We start from the raw sequence: 21702 nt of genomic DNA on the forward strand, positions 1-21702 counted from the left end.
GACTCTGACCTTTCAATGCTTGTTCCCAGGTGTCGCCGAGTCCCCCAAATTCCAGGCTATTGCATAGCCTCGTGGCCCCTCAGCCTTGCCTAGCTGAGACAACACTGACAGAGCCTCACCAGGCCTCTGTCTGCACACTCTCCAGAGTGAGACACACCCAAGATCCAGTAGCAGGATTAAATAGGATCCCTGGACATGAGCATGCCCTAAGATCCGGACTGGAACCTGGGGAAACAACACCTCAATGTTCACATTGCCACAATATATATACGTATGAAATCGGACAGCACTCCAAGACTTGAAAAAACGTGATGTCTTTATTCACCCATGTGGAACAATTGCAACGTTTCAGCTCACAACTGAGCCTTTCTCTGAGAAAGGCTCTGTTGTGAGCTGAAACGTTGCAATTGTTCCACATGGGTGAATAAAGACATCACGTTTTTTCAAGTCTTGGAGTGCTGTCCGATTTTATTCGTATATTAAAGGTGAGAAGCTAATTCCCTTGGACCTTGCACCTGAGCCCTGACTGGTGCCGCCGAATCTCTTCACCTTCTCTAAATATATATATATATATATTTATTTAATAATATTAATATGTTGAGAATGCGATTGAGAATACAATTAAATAGTCTGATTATGCAAAATGTGTCTCAGTACAAATAATAGGATATTTATAAAGATTTACTTCTGTTAAGAAACCACTTCTGGTGCATTAAAACGCACTGTGTAAACAAGGCCCTGGGTTTTGTGTTGCCATGGACTGACAATGTTATATTATTTATATATTTACATTATTATATTATATATTGTTTATAAAATTCTGTTCCTGGTTGAAAAGTGTATTTTGTTTAATTTAACAATCTGTTGCTTCATTCTGGAGAAAAATAGCTTTTAATCCATATGCAATTATATGCAAATAAGCAGATAAGTGCACTGAGGGCGGACCCAAACCACTCTGTGCACCTTTGCTTCCTCTGCAAGCCCCTCCATCTTCTTTTTGATTAGCAGGGTCAAGCTGCTGAATAGTCATCTCAAAACACGTAACTAGAACCATGCCACTAGTGGAAGGACAATATCAAATTAAAACCTAAATTTTAATATAATTAATAAAAAATAATAATAAATATAGATATAAAACATTGAGAAACAAAAGTGGTGTACAGTATGTACAACCAGTGCTCAAGGTGAAAAAAAAAATAAACTTACCTGATCTACTGGTTTCTAGTGGCTCTATTCATCAATCTACCAAGAAAGGTCAGGGTGGGATCATGAGGCTGCCCCTAGTTATCCCTAAATGCCCTGATCTTCTCTGATTGTCCAGGTGGCCGGAATGGCTGCCCTATGTCTCCCTGGAATGGCCCTACCAGTTAAATAAGGCAGAGCTCTCAGTCTGGTCCTAAAAATGGTTGATGTCCCCATATATTCGCTTAGAGTCCAGTGAGCCCTGGTCTCGACGCATTTCATCTTGACTATGTTTTTCAGCTTCATCAGGGGACCATTAGTCCCTGGTAAGCATGGGGTGTAGCTCTGTGCTTTACCAATAAGCAATGAATAAACTTCTGGCTGGCAGAGGAGGCAGGAAAAGAAAAGTTGCACAGAGTGGTTTGGGCCCGCCCTTAGTGCACTTAACTGCATATTTAAAAAAGGATTAAAAGTGTTTATATTCCAGAATGTAGCAACAGATTGCTAAGTGAAAGGTATCATTACAGTCAGGGGAGCTAGCCCTGTACAGCATTTAACCGTGTGTTTCCTGGTGACCGACTCCCTTTAAATGACATTTTAAAGAGAACAAGTCACATTAAACATGTAATCTGATCTGTGTGCAGCAAGTTATAGAGCTGTGTTGATTCATACATTGTTTTGTTTTAAAAGATTCAATAAAACTTGCAATTTTTCATTTTAAGTCATTCTGGGTTACATTTATACATCTGTCCCCGCTGTGATATTAACGCAGATGTTGACAAAGAAAAATTAAACTTTGCTATGTCTGTAGTTTTAAAACTGAGGTAATTGACAAACCACTACTTTGGGAGACATGACCTTCGTAGCAAAGCTTCAGTCTATATTGAATGTACTCACTTGCGGGGAATCAATAACTGCAGCCTCTATGACAAGTCATTACTATAACATATACTTTTTCTTCTAGTAATTGTTAGTTCTGCTTCTTCCAGTCTTCATTGATTCAGACATTTACAGCTTTTCAATGGAAGTTATAATTAAACATTCTCATTACTTCTGCTCCATTGTTTGATCTGGATTTTACTTCCTTAAACATACATCAATGATTCCCATTTCCACAAATTCAGCTTTTTATGTATATTTTTGTTCAAAGGGTTCCTTTTACTTTGATAACACTTCATATCCATACATTGCTACATTACTAGGAGGGGCATTCATGTGATGTAATATTGCATTTCCCCCACAGTTGATCGCCAGCATTTCATGCTCCAATGCTCTCCCTTGACCTGCGCTGAATCTCACAGGGCAAGGGCTTTTTCAGCAGATTCGGTGATGGGGTCTCACCATGGGAATGCTAGGCGGAGGCTTCTGCCTAGCAAAGAACCTGATGATGTCAACAGCACTAATGGGTGGGCTTTAGTGCTGCCCTAGCCTGTAAAACAGGCTAGGGCAGCACTAAAGCCTGCTCATTAGTGCCAGTGACATCACCAGGAACACTGCTAGGCGGGAGCCTCCGCCGAGTAGTGTAAAAATATAAACAAAACAGCCCTTGTCTTGCGCGATACAGCACAGGGCAAGGAGAGCATCGGAACATGAAATGCTCCAATGCTCCAGTCAAAGGGGTTGCCTAGATAAAGTAAGGGATATGTCTGAGTTCAGTTCTGAATCCAGAAAACCCCTTTAAGACACCCTTCACCCTGAAACCTGTAGTTGAGAATTAAAGGAAACAATTGCGACAGTAATATTGCCAGCCATAGCATCTGAGCAAGATAGAGAGGAAAGATCAAGATAATTTTCATCCTTGTTCAAATCCAAACAAAAACATCTGGAGAGATTTGCCTTGTATATTGTAGGAACTGTGTTTTTGGCATCATTGAATGTACTACAACTTCCATTTTGCACTACAGTAAAGAGACGTTTATTCTAAGTATGGCCTGATTACTGACGCCTACACTATATTCTGGCCATTGCACTCAATACCCTTTGTCTTGCACCCATACAAACACATAACATAATGGGCACCCTAACTACATACCATCAGACAGGGGCCCCAGAACCAGGGTTTGCCTAAGGGAAGAATGGGTGCACCCCCCTTTCACTGCACACCGATAGGGAGTAACGATGTGAGGAAAGCCACTGTGATTGAGGAAATCCACTACCACTCCCATTCTGTGCTCTGATTCCTCCTATGCTCGCTGCACAAGCTGGGCACAATATATTAGGCAATGAAATGTCATATCTATGAAAAGCTTGTAATTTTCATTTTGCGCAGTCCTGTAAAATATCGATGGTGTCAAAATACTCACTGCGTCCCCTGACTGAGGGGTGTAGTTTCCAAAATGACGTCCCTTATTGGGAGTTTTCACTGTATGGGTACCTTAGGGTCTCTGCAAATGTGATGTAGCACTCAAAAACCATGCCAGCAAAATTCACACTCCAAAAGCCAAATGGCTCTCCTTCCTTTTTGAGCTCTATCATATCCTCTTACACCAGCTTACATCCATATTTATGGAATTTACATACTCGGTAGGACCTACCTATAAATTCAAGTACTGTGGTGTAAGTCTGACATAGAATGAACTGGGCACAACATATTAGGCACTGAAATGTTGAAAACTTATTTTGAAAAAATTTTCATTTGCAACATCCGCTGAGCATTAAAGGGGTTGTCCGGGTGCAGAACTGAACCCAGACATAACCCCTTCTTCACTCATTCAGCATGAATGAGTGGATCATCAGAGCATTTCACGCTCTGATGCTCCCCGTTTTGCAGTTTTGTTTACATTCTCAGTGCTAGACCGAGGCATCCGCCTAGCAGTGATCCCAGTGATGTCACCGGCACTAATGGGTGGTCTATAGTGCTGCCCTGGCTTGACATGTAGCCTAACAGTTAGGTGAAAGTCTCCGCCTAGCATACCCATAGTGAGACCTGGTACGTTACTGGATCTAAAGAAAAAGCCCTTGCCCTGCGCGATTCAGCACAGGGCAAGGGGAAGCATTGGAGAATTCATGCTGAATGAGTGAAGAAGGGGTTATATCCAGGTTCAGCTCTGAACCCAAACAACCCCTTTAATTTCTATTATACTTTGTACCTCACATATCAGTACACTGCTGGATATACTATATATCTATACCCGCTGGATCTATTATACCGTATAATATATGCAATATGTGTGTATATACTGTGTATATATATAAGAAAAACATGAGGTAGTGGTGGTTGTAACTGTCTGCGGTACTGTATATGAGTGAGATATCAGGTATTCAATTATAATGTATAGTGTGTCACTTTTGAGGTATGAGAATCAATGAAGCATGAGGTACTACTTCTGAGTAAAAAAAGGGAAATGGGGGGGGGGGCAAATGAAGAGAAAAAGGGAGAACCTCCTTTTACCCAGTCCATTCTAGTCTCAATGGAGAGCTTATGTTGCAGTTCCTGTACATGTTGTTGGGGGATTGAAGGACCTGTGATGATCTCATCACAGGTCTTGGCAGCTGCACCTTTCTAACCTGGGAACTACACTATTCTCTGTGCAGTTCATTTACTAGATGGGGCAAGATTTGTGATGATGCTATCATCTCAGATCCGGGCAGATACACCTTTCTATTCTGGGAACTACAACATTCTCTATGTAGCTCCTTTACTATATTGTACAGGATCTCTGATGATGTCATCACAGTCTTTTAGTTTTCTGTTTGGATCAGAGGGGCTCTGGAAAGGAGGTGGATGGGAGCCTGTATTAAATGTAATTTGGGCTCAGGGCCTTTGCTCCAATGCGGGCCCCCATTCCTCATGAGCCCTATAGCAGCTATATGGTCTGCCTCCATTGAAGGTATCCCACTGACTGAAGGGGTACCTCAGGGTCTTTTCAAATGCTTCATGATGCCCACCAAAAACTGTATGGCGCTACTTCCCTTGTGAGCCCTGCTGTGTGTCCATATGGCAGTTTGCAACCACATCTGGGGTGTTTGTGTAAACTGCAGAATCAGAGTAATACATATTAAGGTTTGTTTCGCTTTTAAAAAATAAAATTAAAGTAGACATATGGTGAATGTTAATTAACAACTATTTTGTGAGGTATTTTTCTTAAAAGCACAAAAAAATCTAATTTTCCATAAATTTGGGATTATTATTTTTTTTTATTAAAAAAGGTAAATGGTAATGATCTAAATTTACCACTAAGGCTACTTTCACACTAGCGTTGATTTAATCCGGCGTTCAATTCCGACACCGGAACTGCCCGCCGGATCCGGAAAAACGTGTGAAAACAGATTACATTTGAATCCTGATCAGGATTTTGATCACAATGAAAAAATGCATTGGAAAAAACGGATCCGCCATTTATGGACTTTAACTTTTTTTTCACATTTTTCGGGTTTAACATGCAAAAGCCGGATCCGGTTTGACTGAACACACGGCGCCAGATCCGGCGTTAATGCAAGTCAATGGGAAAAAGACCGGATCTGGCGTTCAGTCAAAGTGTTCAGGATTTTTGGCCGGAGGTAAAAATACAACATGCTACGTTTTTCTGAAAAGCCTGATCAGTCAAAAAGAATGAACTGAAGACATCCTGATGCATCCTGAAGGACGGACTCTCCATTCAGAATGCATGAGGATAAAACTGATCAGTTCTTTTCCGGATTTGAGCCCCTAGGACGGAACTCAGCGCCGGAAAAGAAAAACGCTAGTGTGAAAGTACCCTAACATGAAGTATAAAGAGTTACAGGAAAACATTCTTAGAATGCCATGGATAAAGCATTCCAAAGTTATTACCACATAAAGTGAGACATGGCAGATTTGCAAAATTTGGGGAATGTTTTGAGGAGTATAGTGAGCACTTTGACCTCACAGGCATTTTATACAATTTAGAGACACTTGACTGAAAATGAAAAAAATATATCAAAAAATTCCAATTGGTACCCCTCACAATTCACCCCTTAATTTGTTAAGAATTTTTTTTCTGAATATGCCAACACGCCAATATGTGGTCATAAACAAAGGGCTGAGAAGGAGTGCCATATGATTTTTGAAAATCTGATTTTGCTGGAATAAAACTACACCCCTCAAGAAATTTATCAAGGGGTGTAGTGAGCACTTTAACACCACAGGTGTTTCATAAATTTACTGTGAAAATAAAAACTACATTTTTTTCCACATAAATGTTGTGTTAGCTAGCCCTACGTTTTTCCCTTAAGGTGAAACTGACTTTGTCCTTAAAAGGGTTTTCCCTGATTTTAACATTGATGACCTATCCTCAGGGCAGGTCATCAATGTCAGATTGGTGGAGGTGCCAGGTATCAATCAACTGGTTGAAGAGGAAGGCCACGTTCCGTGCGAGCACTGCATTCCCTTGTTGGTTTACCTGCTTACCGTCAACATCGCAGTGGTGAGCAGATGTAACTACAAGCCGTTCCGCTCACCTCTATGGGACGGCTTGTCCCTATGAATTCAACCAGGAGAAAGGCAGGAGAAAAAAGACGCAGTTTGTTTTTATATGCATCAATTTGTTTTAAACTTTGCAAGTATAATAAAAAACGTGATCATAAGAACCCCTGCGGTACTTCACTATGTTGGGTTGTCTTACTAATATTTAGAAGACAAGAAGTCTGACTGGAGAGGAAGTCCCGTCATTCATCCAGTGATCAATTGCATCGAAAATAGACTGTCTGTGTGCCTTCGAATACTGATACTTCCACTGTGGATTTAGGAGCTGCGCGTCTTTTGCATAATATTCAGGACTAAGTGTGAACGCTAACCTACCTCACCATAGACTTGCTACGCTCCAGGAGGAATTGTGGTTTGAGACTTTGTTTTATTTATTTTTTATCTTTATATATTTTTTCTGTTTGTTGATAATATGAATTCAACCAGCTGATCGGTGGGGGTGCTGGGTGTCGGACCTCCGCAGATCTGATATTGATAGATCATTAATACTAAAATAGCGAAAAACCCCTTTAAGGGGTTAAAGAAAATCTGTGACCCTGAAAAATGCCCCTGAACAACTCCCATGTGTGATAAAAAGACACAGATTCCAACTGTCCTCCAGTAAGTTCTCAAACAGTCAAATGCAGGAGCCTTGGCCATTCATGAAAGTGATTTCAAACATAGTAATTACATCATTCAATTCTGCTTTCCTTCAGATACATACATTATAGTACTTCAGGGTCATTCCTCATGCAAGTAAATTCCATTCGATTAGGTTTTATGGTTTGCTTCGGCATCCTTCAAAAAAATAATTTATGAAGATAACTGTAATTTTGTAATGTATAATTTTTTTTTACCTTTTGTTTCTCCTATCTCCTGTTAGGTCACATGATCATGTCCATGCAGGTTTTCCCTATTTTCTGTGGTGTGATGTCCATGGGTGTCACTGATAGGGTAATGTCAATGTAACTAGCTGGGTGTTGTTGGGGGCGCTGCTGGAGTGATCTGTTGACATGGTGAAAACTGGTCAGAAGAATCTTAAAGTGAAACAAAAAAAAGCACTGGGAAAGACGTAGATGAGGTAAAAAGCTACATAAGCATATCTGTTAAAAACCATAGTAATCCCAGAAAACCAATTTAAAGGGCACCTGTCAGCAGATTTGTACTTATGAATCTGGATGACCTGTTACATGTGCTCTTGTGACCTGAAGGCATCTGTTTTGGTCCCATTTTCATATGTGCTCGCATTGCTGAGAAAGATGATGTTTTAATATATGCAAATGAGCCTCTAGGAACAACGTGGGCGTTGCTGTTACACCTCGAGGCTCAGCTCTCGCTGCAGTTGCTGCAGCCTCTCCACTTTGATTGACAGGGCGAGGTGTGATCACATTTACACTACCTGGCCCTGTCAATCAAAGTGCAGAAGACACGGCAGTTGCAGAGAGAGCAGAGCCTCTAGGTGTAACAGCAACGCCCCCGTTGCTCCTAGAAGCTCATTTGCATATATTACAACATCATTTTGCTCAGCACTGAGGGCACATGTGAACATGGGACCAACACAGATGTCTTCAGCTGCCAAGCGCAGATGTAACAGGTCAGCCAGTGTCATAGGTACAAATCTGCTGACAGATGCCCTTTAAGGTTATGCTGTGTTTAGTTGTGCAACAATTGACCAGAGTTCCTCTACTAGATACCATATACCAGACCTATAGCATTGTATATGGCTGCACCTACTGTAAATATATGTTTTATCATTTCACATTAGCTCTTAACAGTATTATCATGAAACATGCGGACGATGACTTTTCATAACAAAAACTAAGGGGGTCAATTATAAAACAAAAATACACCTAAATTACTGTAGGAGTATTTCTGGAGCAATAAATCTGCGACTTCTCCCTGCTCACGACAGGTCTAAAAAAGTGGGCATGGCATGGGCGGGGAAGGGCACAGGCTGGCAGACCCATCACATTTAACATTTTCTACGCCTGGCTTAGGCTACTTTCACACTTGCGTTCGAGGTTCTGCTTGTGAGATCCGTTTGAAGGCTCTCACAAGCGGCCCCGAACGCATCCGTTCAGCCCCAATGCTTTCTGAGTGGATGCGGATCCGCTTAGAATGCCTCAGTCTGGCTCCGCTTGGCCTCCGTTCCACTCAGCAGGCGGACACCTGAACGCAGCTTGCAATGTTCGGGTGTCCGCCTGGCCGTGCGGAGCCAAACGGATCCGTCCAGACTTACAATGTAAGTCAATGGGGACGGATCCGTTTGAAGTTGACACAATATGGTGCAATTTCAAATGGATCCGTCCCCCATTGACTTTCAATGCAAAGTCTGGACGGATCCGTCTGAACAACTTTCACACTTAGATTTTTTTTGTGAAATATATTGCAGATGGATTCATTCTGAACGGATACCATCGTTTGCATTATAGGAGCGGATCCGTCTGTGCAGACACCAGACGGATCCGCTCCGAACGCAAGTGTGAAAGTAGCCTAAGGCGTAGTAAAAGGTCTAAATGTAAGACAACTCGGAAGCTGTCTTAGGCTACATGCACACGACCGTATGTGTTTTGCGGTCCACAATTTGCGGATCCGCAAAAAAAAAGGATGACGTTCCGTATGGCATCCGTTTTTTTTTTTTTGCGGATCCGTTTTTTTTGCGGATCCATTGTAATAATGCCTATCCTTGTCTGCAAACTAGAAAAAAATAGGACATGCACTATTTTTTTTTGCGGAGCAACGGAACGGACATACTGATGCGGACAGCACACGGTGTGCTGTCCGTGTTTTTTGCAAACCCATTGAAATGAATGGCTCCGCATCCTATCCGCAAAAAAAACTGATCGGACACGGAAATAAAATACGGTCATGTGCATGAGGCCTTACACTTAGAAATGGCGGAGGATCCGCCAGTTATGTAGAGGCTGGCACCTCTTTATAACTCCGGCGGATCGACTGCCAGCTATAGGGGTTAAGACCAGCGTCTACAGTAAATGCACCTAAATGCCTTGTAACAATAGAGGACTACATCAAATAGAGACAAGTGTATGTAGGCTCCAGCCTGCAGCATTCAAGCTTAAAACTATAAATCAGTTATGTGCAGAACAGCCTGGAAACAATTCATAAAATATATATATATATATAGTGACAGTGGAGCTGCCAGTGGGCCATAACAAGGCCATTCAAGTATTCAAGTGCTCTTGTGTGACCTTATTAACAAGATCAAGCCTGGAATAATTAAAAAGATTAACAGACTGTCCACACCTATTGCTGGCTGCTAATTATCCTCATTACCACCCTAGCTGCTGCAGACAGTGGGGATGTATATATATATATATATATATATATATATATATATATATATATATATATATATACAGTGCTTGAAGTGGGCCGGAACGCGGCGGTACTCAGTACCGCCACTTCCAAAAATTGCCCTGGAGAGTACCAGCACCTCTCCGTGCGCCCAGTACGTGGGTTTCCGGTACCGGAGCGCAGCGGAGAGCTGGCAGTATCTCCTCCCTAATGTCGTTGGCTGGGCAGCTAGTGGAGGGGGGCGGGTCGTTGCAGAGTACGGCTCAGGCTGGCGCAGGCAGGGAGTTGACCTCACGTTAGGTGACGTCAACTCCTTCCCGCGCGCCTGTGACTGAGGAGCGATCAGTGCGGCGACCAGTGACTGGTCCTCCTTGGAGTCAGGAGTCGGACGGTGCAGCAAAGAACATCGACTTTGCTTTGGAATCCAACTTCTGAAGAGTACTGGTGAGTGACAGGCACCCCCCCTCCCCCCACACACATTAGTTCCTCTCTGTACCAGTACCCCCCCCCCCTGGCAGGGGGGTACTGGTACAGAGAGGAATTAATGTGTGTGATGAGGGGGGGGGGGGTCTGATGTGCAGGGGGGTACTGGTACAGAGAGGAACGAATGTGCGGTGGTGGGGGGGGGGGTACTGGTACATAGAGGAACTAATATATATGTGTCTGATGGGTGGGTCTGATGTGTAGGGGGCCCCTGCACATCAGACCCCCCCCATCACACACATATATATTAGTTCCTCTATGTACCAGGACCCCCCCCCCCACCACCGCACATTCGTTCCTCTCTGTACCAGTACCCCCCTGCACATCAGACCCCCCCCCCCTCATCACACACATTAGTTCCTCTCTTTACCAGTACCCCCCCCCCACCACCACCACACATTAGTGCCTCTCTGTACCAGTACCCCTCTGCACATCAGACCCCCCATCACACACATATATATTAGTTCCTCTATGTACCAGTACCCCCCCCCCCCACCACCGCACATTCGTTCCTCTCTGAACCAGTACCCCCCTGCACATCAGACCCCCCCCTCATCACACACACACACACATTAATTCCTCTCTGTACCAGTACCCCCCTGGCAGGGGGGTACTGGTACAGAGAGGAATTAATGTGTGTGTGTGTGATGAGTGGGGGGGGGGGTCTGATGTGCAGGGGGGGTACTGGTACAGAGAGGAACGAATGTGCGGTGGTGGGGGGGGAACTGTACTGGTACATAGAGGAACTAATATATATGTGTGTGATGGGGGGGTCTGATGTGCAGGGGGGGGAGCACCGGCGCCTAATAGAGTACCGGCACCTCTTTTGGCCCACTTAAAGCACTGTATATATATATATATATATATATATTGTGGGGATTCGCTCTGGTAGGCAGGGTAAGCGGACGCAGTACAGAGGCAAAAACAAGGTTGTAAAGCAAAGTTCAGTGTTTATTCTCACACAGAAAAAAAACAAGCCAAAAGTAAGTGTTCATTTTTTGGTGCCTGTTCACACCACACAAAGTTCACAGTGCAAAAAGACTTCACCTGGTCAGCAGATGATTTCCACCCACCGTCCGCAGCAGGCTTTAGAGGCCTGTTTCCCCAGCCTATGGCTCTCACAAATAAATGTCTCAGTGTCTCAAACCACAGACTCCTCAGCTCCTCAGCTCCTCTGCCATGGAGGATAATCCACACCCAGCTGAGCTGCTGGCTGGGTTTTTAAACCCCAGCCCAAAACCTGGCCTGGACGTGGGGAACAGCCACCCACCCTGCTCTTTGGCTGCTCCCAATAAGAACCGGCCCGGATCGGCTTTTCAGCCACACTAAGAATAAACAGTGTCAGCAAGCACTAGCTGCGGCTGACACATTAAATAACCGGTTCTTATCTCACCGAGGCCAGGAACCTCGGTGACACGTACCTTCCGTCAATGACGGACCCTTGCGCCTTCCTACATACCTCCCCCCTTTGTTCAACCCTGAGGGGGTGAACACACGCCAGACAGTGTACTCGGGACAGGGCATCCGCGTTTCCCTGTAACCGGCCTGCCCTGTGTTCTACTGTGAACTTAAAGTTTTGCAGCGATAAGAACCACCTGGTGACCCGAGCATTCCTCTCTTTGGCCTGGCTCATCCACTTGAGAGGGGAGTGATCGGTCACCAGACGGAATTTCCTCCCCAACAGATAATAGCGGAGAGACTCGAGTGCCCACTTGATGGCCAGGCACTCTCTCTCCACTATACTGTACCGGGTCTCCGCTGGAGTGAGCTTACGGCTGAGGAAGACAACGGGATGCTCCTCCCCGTTGACTTCCTGAGACAGTACCGCACCGAGGCCCACTTCGGAGGCATCAGTTTGTACCACAAATTCCCTCTTGAAGTCGGGCGTCACCAAAACCGGGGACCCACACAGGGCCGACTTCAAAGCGGAGAAAGCCTCTTCCGCCTGGTCATTCCAGCGGACTATCACGGACTTACGTCCCTTTAAGAGCCCTGTCAACGGAGCCGCTAAAGTGGCAAAATGGGGGACAAACCTCATGTAATAGCCCACCATTCCCAGGAACGACTTTATTTGTCTAGAGGTGGCAGGTCGGGGCCAATTCCGTATCGCCTCTATCTTGCTCACTTGGGGTTTGATGACTCCGCGCCCAATGACATACCCAAGGTATTTAGTCTCCTCTAACCCTATCGCACATTTCTTTGGGTTAGCCGTTAGCCCCGCCTTTCGAAGGGAGTCCACTACGGCCTGTACTTTGGGCAAGTGACTTTCCCAGTCTGTACTGTGGATGATAATATCGTCCAGGTAAGCCCAGGCGTACCGCCGATATGGACGAAGTACAATGTCCATTAGACGTTGGAAAGTGGCGGGGGCGCCATGCAGGCCAAAGGGTAACACTTTATACTGGTACTCTGATGTCAGAAAAGGAGCGACGATCTCAGCCCACTGGTCTTGGGGCAGCTTTTCCCTGGTGGCCACTTTTTCATACATCGCCAGGTAGGTCTCGATGTCGTCTGCGGGGGTCATTTTAGGGATCGCTGCACGTACTGCTTTCCGGGCATCGTGTACGCTTGGGGTTGCTCCTGCTGACTGTAACGCCATTACATGTTGTAGCAGCAACTGGTTGGTCTCCTGCTGCTGCTTATTAGCCTCGCGTTGTTGCAGGTTAGCCTCCACAAGGGCCTTCATAACAGCCTCCATTTCGTCTCTTGACACCGGTTTGAATCTAGCCGGTTTGATAAATGACATACAACCGTGAGAGAAAAAATAAAATTTCGGCATTCACGCCAGCCTCACTGCGCTTGCCCGCTCCAAGCCACCAATTGTGGGGATTCGCTCTGGTAGGCAGGGTAAGCGGACGCAGTACAGAGGCAAAAACAAGGTTGTAAAGCAAAGTTCAGTGTTTTTTCTCACACAGAAAGAAAACAAGCCAAAAGTAAGTGTTCATTTTTTTGGTGCCTGTTCACACCACACAAAGTTCACAGTGCAAAAAGACTTCACCTGGTCAGCAGATGATTTCCACCCACCGTCCGCAGCAGGCTTTAGAGGCCTGTTTCCCCAGCCTATGGCTCTCACAAATAAATGTCTCAGTGTCTCAAACCACAGACTCCTCAGCTCCTCTGCCATAGAGGATAATCCACACCCAGCTGAGCTGCTGGCTGGGTTTTTAAACCCCAGCCCAAAACCTGGCCTGGACGTGGGGAACAGCCACCCACCCTGCTCTTTGGCTGCTCCCAATAAGAACCGGCCCGGATCGGCTTTTCAGCCACACTAAGAATAAACAGTGTCAGCAAGCACTAGCTGCGGCTGACACATTAAATAACCGGTTCTTATCTCACCGAGGCCAGGAACCTCGGTGACACGTACCTTCCGTCAATGACGGACCCTTGCGCCTTCCTACAATATATATACAGTGCCTTGCAAAAGTATTCACCCCCTTGACTGTTTTTGTATTTTGTTACATTACAGCATTAAATTCAATGTTTTGTTACTCTGAATTTTATGTGATGGATCAGAACACAATAGTCTAAGTTGGTGAAGTGAAATGAGAAAAATATATAAATAAAACTATTGTTTAGAAATAGAAAACAGAAAATTGTCATGTGCGTATGTATTCACCCCCTTTGTTAGGAAGCCCATAAAAAGCTCTGGTGCAACTAATTACCTTCAGAAGTCACATAATTAGGGAAATGATGTCTACCTGTGTGCAATCTAAGTGTCACATGATCTGTCATTACATATACACACCTTTTTTGAAAGCCCCCAGAGGCTGCAACACCTAAGCAAGAGGCATCACTAACCAAACACTGCTATGAAGACCAAGGAACTCTCCAAACAAGTAAGGGACAATGTTGTTGAGAAATCTGTGTTTGCAATTACAGAGGTGAGACGTTTCCTGTTTGCATTTCGCTCCAGCGCGGTTCATGTATGGCGCTGGTAGCAAACTGGTTAAATACCATAGTAATCCCAGAAAACATTGTCAATTAAGTTACTGAATTTTGGGAACTGATCTTGCGTTGTGTATTTCTATAGCAGGGATGTATCACAGTATGGAGCCTTCACCGTTATTATCCCTGAGGCTCCTTCATGACATTCTGTCAGGTATACTTTGTTTACGCATTTGCAATTGTTAGAGTAGCTTCCTCTACTGAAAAGTTGTCAAGAATCCAGCAATTCACAGAGTTCGTGTACATTAGACTCCGGGTTACCCCTTTCTCAGTCTTTATTTCTACATAAAGACACAAACAGAAAGCCAATCAGATGTTTATGGTGGGGTTGCTGATCCAATCAGATAAGAAGACACCCCTGTACTTTGCACACTCCCCCTTTCCCTTAATTGACGGGCTAGACATCAGCAAATGTGCCGTGTCTTTGATGACACACCAACGGTGAGGCAATTGTGTGCATGAGGCTTAGTTTATTGTTTATCTTGGTAGAATAAGGCTAAGGCTACACTGAGAATTTTTGCACCACTACTAATTTATTTTAACATTTTGCAGCATTATTGATAGATTTTATATTTTTGTAGCACTACTGATTGGTTTTTATCTATTTGACAGCACTGCTGATTCATTTTAGTTTTTTTTTGCTGTTCCACTGGTTGATTTTACCATTTCTTGCAGAACTACTAATTGATTTTATCTTTTATCTTGGAATGTCTGTCTAGCTTCCCAACCAATTTTTTTTATCTGCACCTATTGATCTTCAATAAACAATAAAACAACTTTCCAAATATATTTATTTATTCAATTATTGGTGCAGACCAGTATGTCTCCATGGTAACAAAAAACAAGTCATGTGTATTCAGATCCTGCAGTCATATACACGCATAGATGCATAAATGAACAGATGTAAAAAATAATTAATAAAATATAATAAAGTTTCTAATTAATAAACAACCAATTCATAAAAAAATAAAAATAAAATCCAAGTGACCCAAAAGTAGGGGAAAGATAGAAGGCAGTATGAATATGAGATCAGACTAAACTTTGTTGGTTGTCTGCTACCATGGAGACACATAGTTCTATACAAGAATATTTGCAAAGTTGCATCATTTTTATTATAAGACTAGCAGAATTACCCAGTTTTGCATAAGTCTATTTATTCTGTCGTCTTTTTCATTTGCTGTTTGTGTGTGTGGTTAAAAGATATCCACAGTGACCCCCGTTACAGTGTAATTTATAGTGCACCCATAGCAGTGGCATCCACAGTGTCCCCCATAGTAGTGGCATCCACAGTGTCCCCCCATAGCAGTGGCATCCACAGTGTCCCCCCATAGCAGTGGCATCCACAGTGTCCCCCCATAACAGTGCGAAGACTCAAAGACCTGCCAGTATTAATTGGCCAATAGCGGTCATGTGACCACATTTATGTCAGTTAGGAAATGAATGAAGGACCTGTGAGTTTCTATTGGCTCCATGATCGTGCCATAATACATTTTTTTGTAGATCTGTGAAGAAAGATAGCTCCTCGATTGCCAAAACCCGGTCTAAAACATTTCTAAGCATGTGATTTATCTACAGTCAGGTCCATAAATATTGGGACATTGACAAAATTCTAACATTTTTGGCTCTATACACCACCACAATGGATTTGAAATGAAACGAACAAGACATGCTTTAACTGCAGACTGTCAGCTTTAATTTGAGGAGATTTAGATGTAAATCAGGTGAACGGTGTAGGAATTACAACAGTTTGCATATGTGCCTCCCACTTGTTAAGGGACCAAAAGTAATGGGACAGAATAATAATCATAAATCAAACTATCACTTTTTAATACTTGGTTGCAAATACTTTGCAGTCAATTACAGCCTGAAGTCTGGAACACATAGATATCACCAGACACTGGGTTTCATCCCTGGTGATGCTCTGCCAGGCCTCTACTGCAACTGTCTTCAGTTCCTGCTTGTTCTTGGGGCATTTTCCCTTCAGTTTTGTCTTCAGCAAGTGAAATGCATGCTCAATCGGATTCAGGTCAGGTGATTGACTTGGCCATTGCATAACATTCCACTTCTTTCCCTTAAAAAACTCTTTGGTTGCTTTGCAGTATGCTTTGGGTCATTGTCCATATGCACTGTGAAGCGCCATCCAATGAGTTCTGAAGCATTTGGCTGAATATGAGCAGATAATATTGCCCGAAACACTTCAGAATTCATCCTGCTGCTTTTGTCAGCAGTCACATCATCAATAAATACAAGAGAACCGGTTCCATTGGCAGCCATACATGCCCACGCCATGACACTACCACCACCATGCTTCACTGATGAGGTGGTATTCTTAGGATCATGAGCAGTTCCTTACCTTCTCCATACTCTTCTCTTCCGATCTCTCTGGTACAAGTTGATCTTGGTCTCATCTGTCCATAGGATGTTGTTCCAGAACTGTGAAGGCTTTTTTAGATGTCGTTTGGCAAACTCTAATCTGGCCTTCCTGTTTTTGAGGCTCACCAATGGTTTACATCTTGTGGTGAACCCTCTGTATTTACTCTGGTGAAGACTTCTCTTGATTGTTGACTTTGACACACATACACCTACCTCCCTGGAGAGTGTTCTTGATCTTGGCCAACTGTTGTGAAGGGTGTTTTCTTCACCAGGGAAATAATTCTTAGGTCATCCACCACAGTTGTTTTCCGTGGTCTTCCGGGTCTTTTGGTGTTGCTGAGCTCACCGGTGCGTTCCTTCTTCTTAAGAATGTTCCAAACCGTTGTTTTGGCCACGCCTAATGTTTTTGCTATCTCGCTAATGGATTTGTTGTGTTTTTTCAGCCTAATGATGGCTTGCTTCACTGATAGTGACAGCTCTTTGGATCTCATCTTGAGAGTTGACAGCAACAGATTCCAAATAGCACACTTGAAATGAACTCTGGACCTTTTATCTGCTCATTGTAATTGGGATAATGAGGGAATAACACACATCTGGCCATGGAAAAGCTGAAAAGCCAATTGTCCCATTATTTTGGCCCCTTAACAAGTGGGAGGCACATATGCAAACTGTTGTAATTCCTACACCGTTCACCTGATTTGGATGTAAATACCCTCAAATTAAAGCTGACAGTCTGCAGTTAAGGGTCCATTCACACATCCGTGTGTGTCTTGCGGATCCACGGATCAGCAAAACACAGACAGCGGCAATGTGCGTTCCGCATTTTGCGGACCGCACATTGCCGGCACTATTACCGACAAGAATAGGACATGTTCTATTTTTTTCAGGATCGGAATTGCGGATGTGTGAATGGACCCTAAAGCACTCTACCCTCTTTACAGTGATCTCCACAGCCCCCACCCCTTAACACTGACCCCCTACAGTGCCCCATCCGTTAAAATGGGACCTCCACAGCAGCCCACCCCCTTAACTTTAACCTATACAGCAGCCTTCCCCTTTAACAGTGAGTTTCACAGCACACCACCCCCTCGACAGTGAACTCCACAGTGGCCTTTACAGCAATCTGCCCCTTAAAACTGACCTCCATAGCTTCACAGACAGACAGGGGAAATGTCAAACAACCATGCTGGACTACAAACACCAAATAGACCAGACATGGAACACAAAATGACATACAACAAACTGAGGAAGGGGCGATTAAATGCCCCGAAACGCGTCTAGCTAAGACAGGACCCCGAACCTTTGAACACTGGAAATTGGAAGATATTGCCGGACTCTTACAGCATATTTTGTTCATCACCGCGTAAAGGGTAAATGAGAAAGAGATCTCGAAAGACCACAGTTTGCAGCAAAGATCGGTCTGCACGTGTCAAACATTTACCAGCGTGGGAAGTGAAAACTACTATCGCTCGGACAATACTGGTTTCTACACATAAAGAATTAATCAGTATAGCGACTTTGTGGTGAGAAAAGCTATACGGTAAGACTTTTTTCGAACTTTTCCGGCAGAACATTTATTAAAATCGCAGTGTTAATATTCCAGTGGGACGCCGCTGGTTTGAATACATAGCGGGACACCGCTTACATCTTGCTGGTTTACTCCAGTGTGGGACACAAAATAATCAACGTTGCCCCCAACTACTATTGTACTGGACTAATTTCAGGACATTACGAACATTGTTGGTATTATTCTATTTTGGGATTATTTTGTGTCAGAAGGGAGTGAGCTATACGATAATTGTAGCTACTACGTTCCCTGCGAGTATTTTATATTCGGATACGAATTATGGGATTATTTTGTGTCAGAAGGGAGTGAGCTATACGATAATTGTAGCTACTACGTTCCCTGCGAGTATTTTATATTCGGATACGAATATTGCTGCTATTTATGTGAATATTTATTCATCGATTTAAAGCATTATATAACCTTATGTCTTTATTTGTTTTTCATGCCATTTGGGTCTAATATACTGGTGCACTGTCCAGACTAGACAGTCATATATACCACCAATTTATTCAGTTAATACAATATATGCTATTTATTGTCGAGTATTTATAGCTATCTTAACACGTGGGTATTACCCTTTTTACTGTTGTTTTTAATATTGTTCAAAAGGTCAATACATTTCTGTATGGTTCTAATATCTTGAGAGTGCCCAGTTTCTTTACTATATCTACCCTGTACATAAACCCACACCAAACTACATAAAGAAGGGTAATGGGACACGGGGAAACATCGGGATAACATTGCCAAAGACCTTGATGTTCCACCAAGAGGCCCTCACGGACAGGTGACAAATCCAGAGAGGATCAAGACTCCTGCTCATGCAAAGGCAGACATAATAAATACAATAAAATACGTAGATAGGGAGGCTCAACACCTAGATGGAAGGGTAATGGTGGGTTCACTGCTCGCTGGGTCACCCACCCAGTTAAAGAGCAGGCACACCACCTTCTGGAGAAGAATATATATAACAACAATTTATTCAAGATCAAAGTGTGAGTAAATACTCAAACCATAATATTCAATACATAATAAAAACTCGATACACAATTGATGAATCCAGTAAATACCATATGGTAAAAAAAAATATAAAAGGATAAAAGTCACTAAATAAAAACTGAAATAAAAAGTGTTCAGAGGTCCAGTGTCCTCATCTTGTGTGGAATTCAATATATACAGTCTCCTAAAATGGGCCACACCGTGACCTAAGATGGGACACAGCCTTGACGGTGAAAAAAAGGTTCCAACTGTTAGAAATGTAGATCGCAATACAGAAGTCAGTACCACTGCTCTCATAGACCGCCCAATATAAGAAGTCACACAATGTAGTATAATAAATGATTCCAAGCTTTCTGAGTTGTCTCAGTGAGACTCTTACCGCTTCGTAGTAATTGGAGTGACCGTTAGTGTATAGGCAGAATCACCTACTCACGTGTCTGCACGGGCATATTTCATAGAGCGGAGAGCAAGAACCCTTCACCAGGACGCTGACTTCACGTGGTAGAAGCGCTCAGTTCCGTTGCTTGGGGGGCGTGTTGAGGTCAGGTGATCCTGGTGGACAGATCAGGTGACCAGATCAGCTGATTCAATGCTGTAATCATGTGGTACACAGGTCCTATACCACAGTTGGAGTCTGTATCGAAGATAGATGATTCAAAAAAACTTCTTTGGTGCGCACAAGGATTCTTCTGTACTTTAGGTCTGGACCAGTAGTAGATGCAACAAGCAACAAGCATGCACAGAAAAATTATCACGGTCCACTACCACCAGACCATGACAGCCGTGACATCATTTAAGTTGATTTTTAACTTAATTTTTTCAATATTTATCGGCTGAGGAGTAGGTGGTGACGTCGGCCTAACTGGATCGGGGGGGGGGGGGGGGGGTCCTTTTGAACAGTTCACTCTAAGACAGCAGCACTGTGCTGTCTGAGTATGAGCTGCAGGGAGAAAGTCACCGTCCCTCCCACCTCTGCAGCTGACAGAAGTTGCTTTTTAACTTCATTTTTTCAATCCCTGTCGGCTGAGGAGTGGGAGGGGGCATGGTCTAACCTGATCGGAGGCATGGCTTAGCGGGACCTAGGGATATGTGACCTTGTGTATGGCAGTTGGGATATGAGTGAAAGACGTGCAGGCTTCTATTGGCTAATGCAGGTCATTTTTTGGGAATATCTCAGGAATGGTAAGTCCTAGAGATCTGGTCTAAAACCTTCCCTGACACCTGATGTAGATCGGTCCAGTCGTTTGGTCGCGCATAGAAAACAGACAGACAGATGTCCAGACAGACGTCCAGACAGACAGTGACTCATTTTTATATAGATAAGAGATATATGAGATGTATTAGGTTCATTTTCTTTATACTGTTGTTTTTTAATCTTCAAATGTTTTTCACACCATTGATCTACTTGTATCCGGTTCCACTTCTAACACTTTCCATAAGTTGCCATGACAACTGATCTTGGCTTGTTTTTGGAAGTGTCATTCAGGATGACCCTTTGTCATAGGCATCATAAAGTACATTTTATTTTACTTTGATAAAGCCTTGAAAGGGGTACGATATCAAAGCAAATATGCAAATATAAATGTAATAAATATAAAGATGTGCAGATATTTTGTATCGTTTTGATGATATCTGCCGAGTACAGTTATCCACTTGGAAAAGTTTCTGATGTACGGCACAAATTTACTGGAAGTCAGATCCATTTTCCAGAGACAGCAAACTTTTATTTTAATTCCAAAGATACAATTCTCCTGCAGAGAAGTCCTTGTCTAGCAGCAAAAAGGAATATTATGTGACATTTCGAGTCTCGCACAGTTGTCCCTTTATTCTGTCATGCAGGGGATAAGAATAGCATATATGGCTCAATTGTATCCAGCATCAACAATATCACATTTTAGAAATATTTGAGAACATCTTTATTCTGCATAGGACTCCATGGGTCTTCATTTATTTTTATACTGATTTCCTTTTTCCCTTCTGCTGTACAATCAATTTCACTGCGGTTCCTGTATTCTAAGAACACAATAAGCTTGGAATGACGGAGGCACAGATAGAAGGGTAAAATTAAATTTTGTACTCCATGTGTAAGAAAAGCATCTTCTGCTTTCCCGGAGGCTACAATAAAATGTAGTGTCATAAACCACAATATCATTCTTTTGTCCCTTCCAGCCAATGATAAAATTACTTTTCCTCAAAAATAAAATCCTTACAGTTGATAATTTGTGAAATTTACCAAATTATGGAACTGGGTTTCACAACCTTTCCTGGTCTGAGGGCTAGAATGTCAAGGGGCTGCAACAGAACCTAGGCTGCTTAAAACACTAAGGGGGACATTTAGTAAGTCTAGTGATTGATTGATTCCAGTCTTAATCACTATGCGCTGCTGGTGGATGCGCCTAAGTTATGTAGAGGCACAGGC

The sequence above is a fragment of the Bufo bufo genome, chromosome 4, assembly GCF_905171765.1.
Source record: "Bufo bufo chromosome 4, aBufBuf1.1, whole genome shotgun sequence".
In the NCBI taxonomy this organism is placed as follows: domain Eukaryota; kingdom Metazoa; phylum Chordata; class Amphibia; order Anura; family Bufonidae; genus Bufo; species Bufo bufo.